The sequence below is a fragment of the Eleutherodactylus coqui genome, chromosome 10, assembly GCF_035609145.1.
Source record: "Eleutherodactylus coqui strain aEleCoq1 chromosome 10, aEleCoq1.hap1, whole genome shotgun sequence".
NCBI lineage: Eukaryota > Metazoa > Chordata > Amphibia > Anura > Eleutherodactylidae > Eleutherodactylus > Eleutherodactylus coqui.
In genome coordinates, this window is record NC_089846.1 from 103,270,390 (window position 1) to 103,282,739 (window position 12,350).

General features: G+C 46.3%; 1 protein-coding gene across 1 annotated transcript in view; it reads right to left on the minus strand.

Moving 5' to 3' along the window:
- The window catches only part of LOC136580809 (ankyrin repeat and SOCS box protein 12-like), a 157,926-nt gene that overhangs the window by 57,591 nt on the left and 87,985 nt on the right, over positions 1–12,350 (minus strand). The gene's annotated exons all lie outside the window — the stretch shown is intronic.

Sequence of the window (12,350 nt, forward strand, 5' to 3'; positions counted from 1 at the left end):
GCCTATGCAGTTTCTACTGAACGGTTTGAGGGGTTCGAATATAATCTTGCTACAGAAATGTTACTGGGGTCTCCCTATACTTTTGCTACAGAATGTCACTGGGGTCCGCCGATACTCTTGCTACGGAAATGTTACTGGGGTCCGCCTATACTCTTGCTATATAAATGTTACTGGGGTCCGCCTATACTTTTTCTACAGAAATGTTAGTGGGGTCCACCTATGCAGTTTTTACTGAATGGTTTGAGGGGTTCGCCTATACTCTTGCTACAGAAATATTAGTGGGGTCTCCCTATACTTTTGCTACAGATTGTCACTGGGGTCCACCGATACTCTTGGTACAGAAATGTTACTGGGGTCCGCCTATACTCTTACTATAGAAATGTTACAGGGGTTTGCCTATACTCTTGCTACAGAAATGTTACAGGGGTCTGGCTAAACTTTTGCTACAGAAATGTTACTGGGGTCCGCCTATATTCTGGCTACAGAAATGTTACTGGGGTCTCCCTATACATTTGCTACAGAAATCTTACTGGGGTCCGGCTATACTGTTGCTATGGAAATGTTACAGGGGTTCGCCTATTTTTTTTTAAATACAGAAATGTTACTGAGGTCCGCCTATACTCTTGCTATAGAAATGTTACTGGGGTCTGCCTATACTCTTGCTATAGAAATGTTACTGCGGTCCGCCTTATACTTGTTACAGAAATGTTACAGGGGTCTGGCTAAACTTTTGCTACAGAAATGTTACAGGGGTCCGCCTATATTCTTGCTACAGAACTGTTACTGGGGTCTCCCTATACATTTGCTACAAAAATGTTACTGGGCTCCGCCTATACTGTTGCTATGGAAATGTTACAGGGGTTCGCCTATTTTTTTTTTTTCCACAAAAATGTTACCTGGGGTCCGCCTATACTCTTGCTATAGAAATGTTACTGGGGTCCGCCTATACTTTTGCTACAGAAATTTTACTGGGGTCCATCTATATTCTTGCTACAGAAATGTTACTGATGTCCGCCTATGCAGTTTCTACTGAATGGTTTGAGGGGTTCGCCTATACTCTTGCTACAGAAATATTAGTGGGGTCTCCCTATACTTTTGCTACAGAATGTTACTGGGGTCCGCCGATACTCTAGCTATAGAAATGTTATTGGGGTCTGCCTATACTATTGCTACAGAAATATTAGTGGGGTCTCCCTATACTTTTGCTACAGAATGTTACTGGGGTCCACCTATACTCTTGCTATAGAAATGTTACTGGGGGGGCGTGGCCTAGCCTTGGGAGAAAGCAGTCGCACATCTAAAGAGCTCCTGCTACTGAGAACGTTACTCAGCTCTGAGCCGGGCACTGAGCCCGTTACGCACTGCTGAACATAAGCACCAGCTGTCCCACAGGCCAGGGATCAAGAAGAGGGGTTTTGAGCCACTTCGGAAAAACTTAAAGAACGGGGCCTACCTGCAGGGGTGAAGCCGGGACCTCGAGTTGAAGGCCGAGACAGACCAGAAGTTCGGGGCCTCCACTTCTATTGCGGAGAACCCGCTCGCACTGCCGCCGGATCGGACACCGGAGCCTCACCAGCCTAAGGTCGGTAGGGAGGAGGAGTGCGGTGAGCAGAACAGAAGAAACGAGACAGCTGAGCGTCGGCCCGGACCCCCCCCCCCCCGCCCCCTCCCTCGACTCCTGAGGGTAAAAAAGCGGGGAGACTACAGCCAGGCAAGCTGCAATAGCGATCCTGAGCCTGACACACAGAATATATCCCATCACTGGGGAGTCAGGCCAGGACACAGCAGACAGTCTGAAGCACTCTCAGATACACAGCAACCTGCGGAGTAACAAGAGTGCTCCCTCACCCCCCTCCCTCCCGTTGTTCCTTGAACACACATTAGCTTCACAGCAGGGGATCCTGCCTGCTCTCCTCTCCCCCCCCCCCCCCCTTCCCGCTACTGATACTGAAACTAAACAGTTAACTGCTGAGTGAAAGGCTCTAGCCGGGGGAGACAGATCCTGGAGAGAGATAGGGAGTTATGGAGTGCATCACTGCAATTTGCAGTTATTTAAAGAACTAGTGCATCCAAAAGAAACCAAGACACCTAGCCAGTAAACCCTGGGGATCTGCACACTGCTCAATTGAGACATCCTCCCCCTCCCACGACCCACCACTCTCCCATTACTAACAGAGAGAGGAGAAAGAGCACAGAAACTGACCGGAGATTAATAAGCGCAGGCATAGCCTGAATTGCTACAGGTACTCCGAAAAGGGTACTGAGCAGCTACATTTTCAAACACCTTGGGCCAACCCCGTCAACTCGCACTCTCTCCCCCGCTGTCATATAAAGAAAATCGCTCAGCCTGAATTTTTTCGCGCACCAAGAGCGGCGCTAGAACTTCTGCCACTTCAACTGGATCGACCAGGAATGCATACACTGCCCTCCCTCAGCACCTAATCCTCCCACTGTCCCTGAGGAGGGAAACACACTGTGCTGCCCGCCTGCCTCCCGGTAGAGGATAAAGGTAGAAAAAAGCAAATTTACAAATCTTAACTACCTACCATACCGACCTAAGTAATCCTTTAACAGGGACACACGCACAAAATGGCCCCCTGAACGGGCGGGCTGAGCACGGGGCCCCGTCACACGAATAATTCCGCAACATACCCCAGTACGTAATGGGGAAAAACAACAGAGATAGGAGCAGTGACTCAATCGGCACCCCGAGACCATCTAAAGGACAGTCCGACATGCAAAAGTTCTTCAGAGAAAGGGTCTCAAGATCCCCCCACACGACGAGCAAAAAGTCACTGAATTTAACTACACCGATCTCAGCCGACTTAGAGAGAGAGGATGCTGCGTCCACGGAGGGTGAGGAAGGCGAGCAACTCTCGAAAAGTATTATGAGGGATCTACTTACTAGCTCTCTAAGGCCAATCAGAGCAGATCTCCTGGAGATCAAAGAGGACATTAAATCCATGGGGAAAAGGGTCGAAACCTTAGAATCCTCGTCAACAAACCTCATCAAGCACTCGACAGAATTGGCCCACCTGGTATAAGAACATCACCACCAACTGAACCGTACCTTGATTCTTCAGGAAGATATCGAGAACCGCAATAGGCGGAACAACATCAGAATTAAAGGGCTTCCAGAGTCGTGGGCGGTGGAAGCGCTACCCAGAATCGCCTCAGAACTGTTTGCCTTACTGCTAGGTGAGGAAAGAGCTTCAAGCATTCTGATAGAACGCATTCACAGATCGCTGAGACCTCCACCATCAGGCACAGACCCCTCCAGGGATGTAATCTGCAAGCTCCTGGCTTACCCAGACACACAAGCAGTGCTAGATGCCTCCAGAACTAAAAGAGAGCTGCAATATAACGGAACCCCCATTCAATTTTACCAAGACCTCGCACCGACGACCTTGGTTAAACGACGTTTAATGAGACCCCTACTAGAAGCCCTCCGAGCGAAAAATATTAAATATTCTTGGCTCTTCCCCTTCGGGCTGGGCATCAACATGAAAGGTCGCAGACTAAACATCAGAACACCAGAGGATCTCCAGAACTGTTGGCAATTCTTAGAAATGGAGCCAGTTGAAGTTCCATCATGGTTACCCTTACCAGATTTGCCTACACTCCCTTTACTGCCGATTGAGCAGCAGACAGGCGGCACTAAGTCACCCAGAGAGAGGAGAAAGAAGAGCAGAGAAAGCATCGCAGATGAGGACACTTGAGAAGAAACAGGGCGAATTGCCCAGAAGGAGTAAACAAAGAACTGTCAAGTGTCTACTAATCTAAATAAGTATCTCACTGCACTGCCTTATACTAACCTCTCCTTTCTGACTCTAACTCACGTTTCGCTTATGCCCTATGTTAACCCTACTCTTATGTTTGAGTTATAATTTGCAAGTGATGGGGCCCGCTTACTCGGGCCACCCATAGTTCAAAAAGTTCTATATCAACAAAAACCAGATCCGAGATCTCCCATCTAGGTGGGGGACCCCGGTGAACCTGTCCACAGGATCTTCCCGTCACCTGGTGGGTAACGGAGAGTTATTGCCAGTGTTTAACTGGCTTTCAAGTTGAATCCCGTTGGGAAGGGTGATTAACATTATCCTTCTAATACCCGCCCCCCTGCAACCCTTTCTCCCCCCCCCCCGTGTCAATACCTAGGTCTACCCCCCTTTCCCCGCTAAGTCATAGGCACTCCTGCCTGGGAAGTGACGAGTGGCTGAAATCCGGCGACTCCCGGTGAACTAACATACAACTGCTCCACTGAACTGAATAGAAAGTCGTTGTCTCATTCTCTCTCTCTTATTTACCTAGATTTACAGGTCCGGCTCCCGACAAATAATTCTGGGACGAACATGGCCTCGATCCGCCTCACGTCATTCAACGCCCGGGGCCTCAACTCACCTCGCAAAAGGCACAGTGTTGCACATCTCCTCAAGAAGTGTAAGACCAAAATTTTATTACTTCAAGAAACACATTTCAAAAAGAATAGACAGTTCCCATTGTCAGGGTTGGGGTTCCAACAATATTATCACAACACACACCCTACTACAGCAGCCAAGGGGGTCACCATAGCGATCCACAAGTCAATCCCCTTTCAACTTGAAACGGAGTTTCAAGACGGGGAGGGAAGAGTCCTCTTTTTAAGAGGCTCAATTAATAACATAAAAGTGACAATCGCTAATCTCTATACTCCAAATTCAGAGCAAGTCCCCTGGCTCATCAAACAGTTAGAAATCTTAAAACAATTCGCAATAGGGCATATCCTATTGGGGGGGGGGGGACCTGAACGTCGCACTAAATCCCTTGATGGACTCCTCGACGGGGCGCTCCCAGACCTCACAGAGAAAAATAAACCGGTTATTACGCTCCATTAAGGAACTGGGGATCCTGGATGCATGGCGCTCCCTCCACCCCTCCACTAAGGACTTCTCCCATTTCTCCCAGGTACATCACTCATTTCAAAGACTAGACTACTTTCTCATCTCTGCAAATCTACTCACCCACCTAAGTAAAGCGAGTATTGATCCAGTCACCGTCTCGGACCATGCCCCCATTCACATTGACATCAATCTGCCGCAGCTCGCCCCCGGCGAGTGGCGTTGGCGGCTAAACGACTCCCTCTTAGACCCCCCAGAGGAGAAAGCTAAAATAAGCGAGTTATTAGAAGAGTATTTTAAATTCAACTCGGAGGGAAACATAGAACTACCAATAGTATGGGAGGCACACAAGGCCTTTGTCAGAGGCCTCTTAATAGCTTTGGGTGCAAAGACGAAAAAACAGCATCAAAAAGAAGTAGACAGCTTGTTAACCCAAATAACGAAACTGGAGCAGGTTACAAAACACTCGCAGTCCAAAAAAAATCTAGACGAATTAACGGCCCTTAGACATCGGCTGAAGTGCCATCTAGCAGAAAACTTCAACAAAAAACATATGCACCTAAAACAGACCTTCTATGCCCACGGCAATAGGGGGAGTAAGCTCATGACCCATCTCCTAAAAAAGACCAAGAAAAGGAATGCGATCCTTACCATAAAAACGAAATCCGGCTCTCTGGCTTCCGCCACTGCAGACATAGCGAAGGAGTTTCAACTCTTTTATTCAAAACTTTACAACCTAAAGGAGGAGGAATACACAATTCCCCAGAAAGACGCAATCAACAGAATAGACGCCTTCCTGAGTTCACTTAAATTGCCGGAGCTGAGTGAAACGGATGCGCTCTCGCTAATGTCTACAATCACAGAAAAAGAGGTGGAACAGGTACTTAACTCCTTCCCACAGGGCAAAAGTCCAGGCCCGGATGGTCTAACAATTACCTACTACAAGGCATTCAAATCACAACTGGTCCCTAAGCTCACCGATACGCTAAACGCACTTCTTAAAGGAGCGGATCTTCCCAGGCAAGCGTAAGAGGCACACATAACCCTCATTCTGAAGGAAGGTAAAGACCCGACGCAGTGTAGTAGCTATAGACCGATTTCACTTATTAATCTAGACACAAAGATTTGGGCCAAGCTATTAGCTAAAAGACTAGGAGAATTCATCCCCACATTGATTAATTCGGAACAGGCAGGGTTTGTTCGGGGAAGAGAGGGAAAGGGTAATTGCCTGAGACTTCTCCACGCCATCAAATACGCTCACTCCAGCAAAATCCCTGTAGCCTTCGTAAGCACTGATGCGGAGAAGGCTTTTGACAGGGTAGACTGGACTTTCATGGAGAGAGCCCTGCTGCGCTTTAACCTCCCACAACCTTTTATTTCGGCAATATTCACCCTTTACTCAAATCCCCATGCCAGACTCAAAATAAATGAAGCACTGTCACCAGCGTTTGAGATCAAGAACGGGACCCGCCAGGGTTGCCCCTTGTCCCCCATACTATTTATTCTCTCACTAGAACCCCTGTTGCAGTGGGTAAGACAGGACACGGTCTTGGAGGGCCTGAAGATTTCTTCACATACCTTGTCGGCCGCGGCATTTGCGGACGACATTATGTTTGTTATCACTAAGCCAGAAAAGAGCCTGCCCAGACTGGTTTCTATCTTAAGCGACTTTGGCAAGTTGTCAAATTTTAAAATCAATTTCACCAAGTCCACAATACTCAATATCTCAATCCCAGAAAAGAAATGTGGCCCCTTGAGAGCGAAATCTCCCTTCGCCTGGTCCGAGACGGTGACAGACTACTTAGGAATAAAACTCACAAAAAGAACTGAAGAACTGTATGCACACAACTTCCACCCACTATTAGCCCAAATTAAAGCTATGCTACAAACGTATGACTTACCTACCCTTTCATGGTTTGGTCGCAAGAACATTCTGAAATCCTACGTCCTCCCCATAATAATATATAAACTACGCATGATCCCAATACATCTCCCGCTCTCCTTCTTCAAAGCTATCAGAGTGATATGTACGGGCTTTGTGTGGAAACAAAAGAGACCTAGGTTGGCATACAACTTAATGACCAAAAGGAGGGCGGAGGGGGGGATGGATCTGCCATGTATCCGGGAATACTACCAAGCCATTCAACTCAGTTACTGGGCAGACTTAACACAACCGGCGAGGGACCCATTGCTACAAGAGCTGGCTAGGGCTTCACATGGGAATTACCTAGTGGAGGACCTCTGGTTCCCTAAAAGAAACCTCTACAGAGCGAGGGGATTTAGCGCTCTCCTCAGAGGCCCATGCGAGATCTGGGACAAACTTAAAGACAAACTGGCCCCTACACCATCTCCACTGATTCCTATTCGCAGCCTGAACAGACTATTGGAGATCCCACCAGACCCGGGATCTCTGAGCGTCTGGACGCAACTCCAGGGTACCAAAATAGGGGACGTTCAGGTCCTGGCGCACAGGACACCCGAGGATATTATCAAAACATTGGCCCCTAATAGTAACCCCTCATTCCTGCAGTTGGCACACATGAGAGAAGTAATTGGGAAATTCCTAACTAAATATAGCTCCACCAGACCAAGGACAAGCTTCGAAACTGCTTTAGAGAAAGATAGAGCCAACACTAGGAAAATCTCCTATACTAGGAGAAATTTCATAGCACCACCGTTATACGCAAAACCAGCCTTCCTGTTATCATGGGAAAAAGAACTAAAAATAACTCTATCTCCAGAGGATTCTAAACTAATACTAAAACTGGCTTACGGCATGTCCATGTGTGTCCTGATGCAAGAAAGCCACTTTAAACTGCTGGTTAGGTGGTACAAAACCCCCCAATGGCTGAAAGCATACAAACTGTCTGCCCACGACAGATGCTGGAGGTGTGACGCGGCAGTGGGCTCCTACCTGCACATCTGGTGGGAATGCGGACTAATTTCTCACTTCTGGAGGGAGGTGGAGGGAGACTTGAGAGTCCTTTCCCCCAACCTGGTAATTACACCAGAAATGATCTTCCTCTGGAAACCTTCCACAAATTTTCACCCATGCAGAAACAAATTGATAGCCTTTGCGATAGATGCAGCTAAGGCCCTGATCTCCTTAAACTGGCTACAACAAAAACCACCCTCTGTTACGCAATGGAGAGAAAAGATGGACTTGATATGTAATCTTGAAGAGCTAACAAGCTGGGCAAAAGGCACACATAAGGACTTCATTCTCACATGGTACCCGTGGAGGGAGGCAAGGAGGGGACATTAAGACCCATCCGTGCAGGGCGGTGGATCGTGGAAACCTGACCTGTCTCCCCTTAATCGAGAGGCGCATCTGTCGGGGGTGGAGTATACGAGGCTGTCGGAGCTACAAGACCTAGACAGAGAGGAGAAGAGCAACCACAGGAAAAGTGGTAGATCACACCGCTACCCACATATCCCATCCTTCCCCCCCACCTTGTCTTGTCTTTTATCCCGTCTCATTCCAATGTCCCCCCCCACCCCCCAATCATCCTACCTATTCCTTACTTTAAGAATACTGCAACCTTGCAGTTAAGTTCAGTTTGTCTCTTTACCTTTTTTTTAGGCGAAGTTAATCTTATATTCTCAGCTCATATCTTTTTCTCCCTCTCTTCGCTAATACAGTGTTTGCATATATTTTGTTTAAGTAATGAGAAATAAGCAGTTATTGCCTTGCCTTTTTGCAATGTATGTTTGAAAAATATAATGAAAATCCAAATAAAACTTGATTTAAAAGAAAAAAAAAAAAAAAGAAATGTTACTGGGGTCCGCCTATACTTTTGCTGCAGAAATGTTTCTGGGGTCCACCTATGCAGTTTCTACTGAATGGTTTGAGGGGTTCGCCTATACTTTTGCTACAGAAATGTTACTGGGGTCCGCCTATACTCTTCCTGCAAAAATGTTACAGGGGTCTGCCTATACTTTTGCTACAGAAATGTTACAGGGGTCTCCCTATACTTTTGCTACAGAAATCTTACTGGGGTCCGCCTGTACTCTTGCTAAAGAAATGTTACTGGGGCCTGCCTATCACTTTGCTACAGAAATGTTGCTCGGGTCTGCATATACTTTTGCTACAGAAATGTTACAGGGGTCTCCCTATACTTTCGCTACAGAAATCTTACTGGGGTCCGCCTATACTCTTCCTATAGAAAGGTTACTGGGGTCCACCTATACTCCTGCTACAGAAATGTTACTGGGGTCCACCTATACTCTTGCTACAGAAATGTTACTGGGGTCCGCTTATGCTCTTGCTATAGAAATGTTACTGGGGTCCGCTTATGCTCTTGCTATAGAAATGTTACTGAGGTCCGCCTATGCAGTTTCTACTGAATGGTTTGAGGGGTGCTAGTAAACTTTTGCTACAGAAATGTTACTGGTGTGTGCCTATACTCTTGCTATAGAAATGCTACTGGGGTCCGCTTTACTCTTTCTACAGAAATGTTACTGGGGTCCGCCTATATTCTTGCTACACAAATGGTACTGGGATCTCCCTACACATTTGCTATAGAAATGTTACTGGGGTCCGCCTATAGTTTTGCTACAGAAATGTTACTGGGGTCCACCTATATTCTTGCTACAGAAATGTTACTGAGGTCCGCCTATACGTTTGCTACAGAAATGTTACCGGGGTCTCCCTATACTCTTGCTACAGAAATGTTACAGGGGTTCGCCTTTATTGTTTTTTCTACAGAAATGTTACAGGGGTATGCCTATACTCTTGCTATAGAAATGTTACTGGGGTCTGCCTATACTCTTGCTATAGAAATGTTACTGGGGTCCGCCTTACTCTTGCTACAGAAATGTTACTGGGGTCTGCCTATACTCTTGCTATAGATATGTTACTGGGGTCTGCCTATACTCTTGCTATAGAAATGTTACTGGGGTCCGCCTTACTCTTGTTACAGAAATGTTACAGGGGTCTGGCTAAACTTTTGCTACAGAAATGTTACTGGGGTCCGCCTATATTCTTGCTACAGAACTGTTACTGGGGTCTCCCTATACATTTGCTATAAAAATGTTACTGGGCTCCGCCTATACTGTTGCTAAGGAAATGTTATAGGGGTTCGCCTATTTTTATTTTTTTTTCTACAAAAATGTTACTGGGTTCCGCCTATACTCTTGCTATAGAAATGTTACTGGGGTCCGCCTATATTTTTGCTACAGAAATGTTACTGATGTCCGCCTATGCAGTTTCTACTGAATGGTTTGAGGGGTTCGCCTATATTCTTGGTACAGAAATGTTAGTGGGGTCTCCCTATACTTTTGCTACAGATTGTCACTGGGGTCCGCCGATACTCTTGGTACAGAAATGTTACTGGGGTCCGCCTATACTCTTGCTATAGAAATGTTACTGGGGTCCACCTTACTCTTGCTACAGAAATGTTACAGGGGTCTGGCTAAACTTTTGCTACAGAAATGTTACTGGGGTCCGCCTATATTCTGGCTACAGAAATGTTACTGGGGTCTCCCTATACATTTGCTACAGAAATGTTACTGGGGTCCAGCTATACTCTTGCTATAGAAATGTTACTGGGGTCCGCCTATACTATTGCTACAGAAATGTTACTGGGGTCCACCTATACACTTGCTACAGAAATGTTACTGATGTCTGCCTATGCAGTTTCTACTGAATGGTTTGAGGGGTTCGCCTATACTCTTGCTACAGAAATGTTACTGGGGTCTCCCTATACTTTTGCTAGAGAATGTCACTGGGGTCCGCCGATACTCTTGCTACGGAAATGTTACTGGGGTCCGCTTATACTCTTGCTATATAAATGTTACTGGGGTCCGCCTATACTTTTTCTACAGAAATGTTAGTGGGGTCCACCTATACTTTTGCTACTGACATGTTACTGAGGTCCGCCTATGCAGTTTTTACTGAATGGTTTGAGGGGTTCGCCTATACTCTTGCTACAGAAATATTAGTGGGGTCTCCCTATACTTTTGCTACAGATTGTCACTGGGGTCCGCCGATACTCTTGGCACAGAAATGTTACTGGGGTCCGCCTACACTCTTGCTATAGAAATGTTACTGGGGTCCGCCTTACTCTTGCTACAGAAATGTTACAGGGGTCTGGAAAACTTTTGCTACAGAAATGTTACTGGGGTCCGCCTATATTCTGGCTACAGAACTGTTACTCGGGTCTCCCTATACATTTGCTACAGAAATGTTACTGGGGTCCGGCTATACTGTTGCTATGGAAATGTTACAGGGGTTCGCCTATACACTTGCTACAGAAATGTTAGTGGGGTCCGGCTATACTCTTGCTATAGAAATGTTACTGGGGTCCGCCTATACTATTGCTACAGAAATGTTACTGGGGTCCACCTATACACTTGCTACAGAAATGTTACTGAGGTCCGCCTATGCCATTTCTACTAAATGGTTTGAGAGGTTCGCCTATACTTTTACTACAGAAATGTTACTGGGGTTCCGCCTATACTCTTGCTACCGAAATATTACAGGGATCTGCCTATACTTTTGCTACAGAAATGGTACTGGGGTCCGCCTATAGTCTTGCTATAGAAATGTTACTGGGGTCCGCCTATACTCTTCCTGCAAAAATGTTACAGGGGTCTGCCTATACTTTTGCTACAGAAATGTTACAGGGGTCTCCCTATATTTTTGCTACAGAAATCTTACTGGGGTCCGCCTGTACTGCTGCTAAAGAAATGTTACTGGGGTCAGCCTATCACTTTGCTACAGAAATGTTGCTCGGGTCTGCATATACTTTTGCTACAGAAATGTCACTGGGGTCCGCCTTTACTCTTCCTATAGAAAGGTTACTGGGGTCCACCTATACTCCTGCTACAGGAATGTTACAGGGGTTTGCCTTAACTTTTGCTATAGAAATGTTACTGGGGTCCACCTATACTCTTGCTACAGAAATGTTACTGGGGTCCGCTTATGCTCTTGCTATAGAAATGTTACTGAGGTCCGTCTATGCATTTTTTACTGAATAGTTTGAGGGGTTCTCCTATACTTTTGCTACAGAAATGTTACTGGTGTCTGCCTATACTCTTGCTATAGAAATGCTACTGGGGTCCGCCTTACTCTTTCTACAGAAATGTTACAGGGGTCTGGCTAAACTTTTGCTACAGAAATGTTACTGGGGTCCGCCTATATTCTTGCAAGAGAAATGGTACTGGGGTCTCCCTATACATTTGCTATAGAAATGTTACTGTGGTCCGCCTATACATTTGCTATAGAAATGTTACTGAGGTCCGCCTATGCAGTTTCTACTGAATGGTTTGTGGGGTTCGTGTATACTTTTGCTACAGAAATGTTACAGGGGTCCACCTATACTCTTGCTACAGAAATGTTACTGGGGTCTGCCTATGCTTTTGCTACAGCAATGTTACTGAGGTTCGTCTATGCAGTTTATACTGAATGGTTTGACGGGTTCGCCGGTAATTTTGCTACAGAAATGTTATCGGGGTCTCCCTATACTCTTG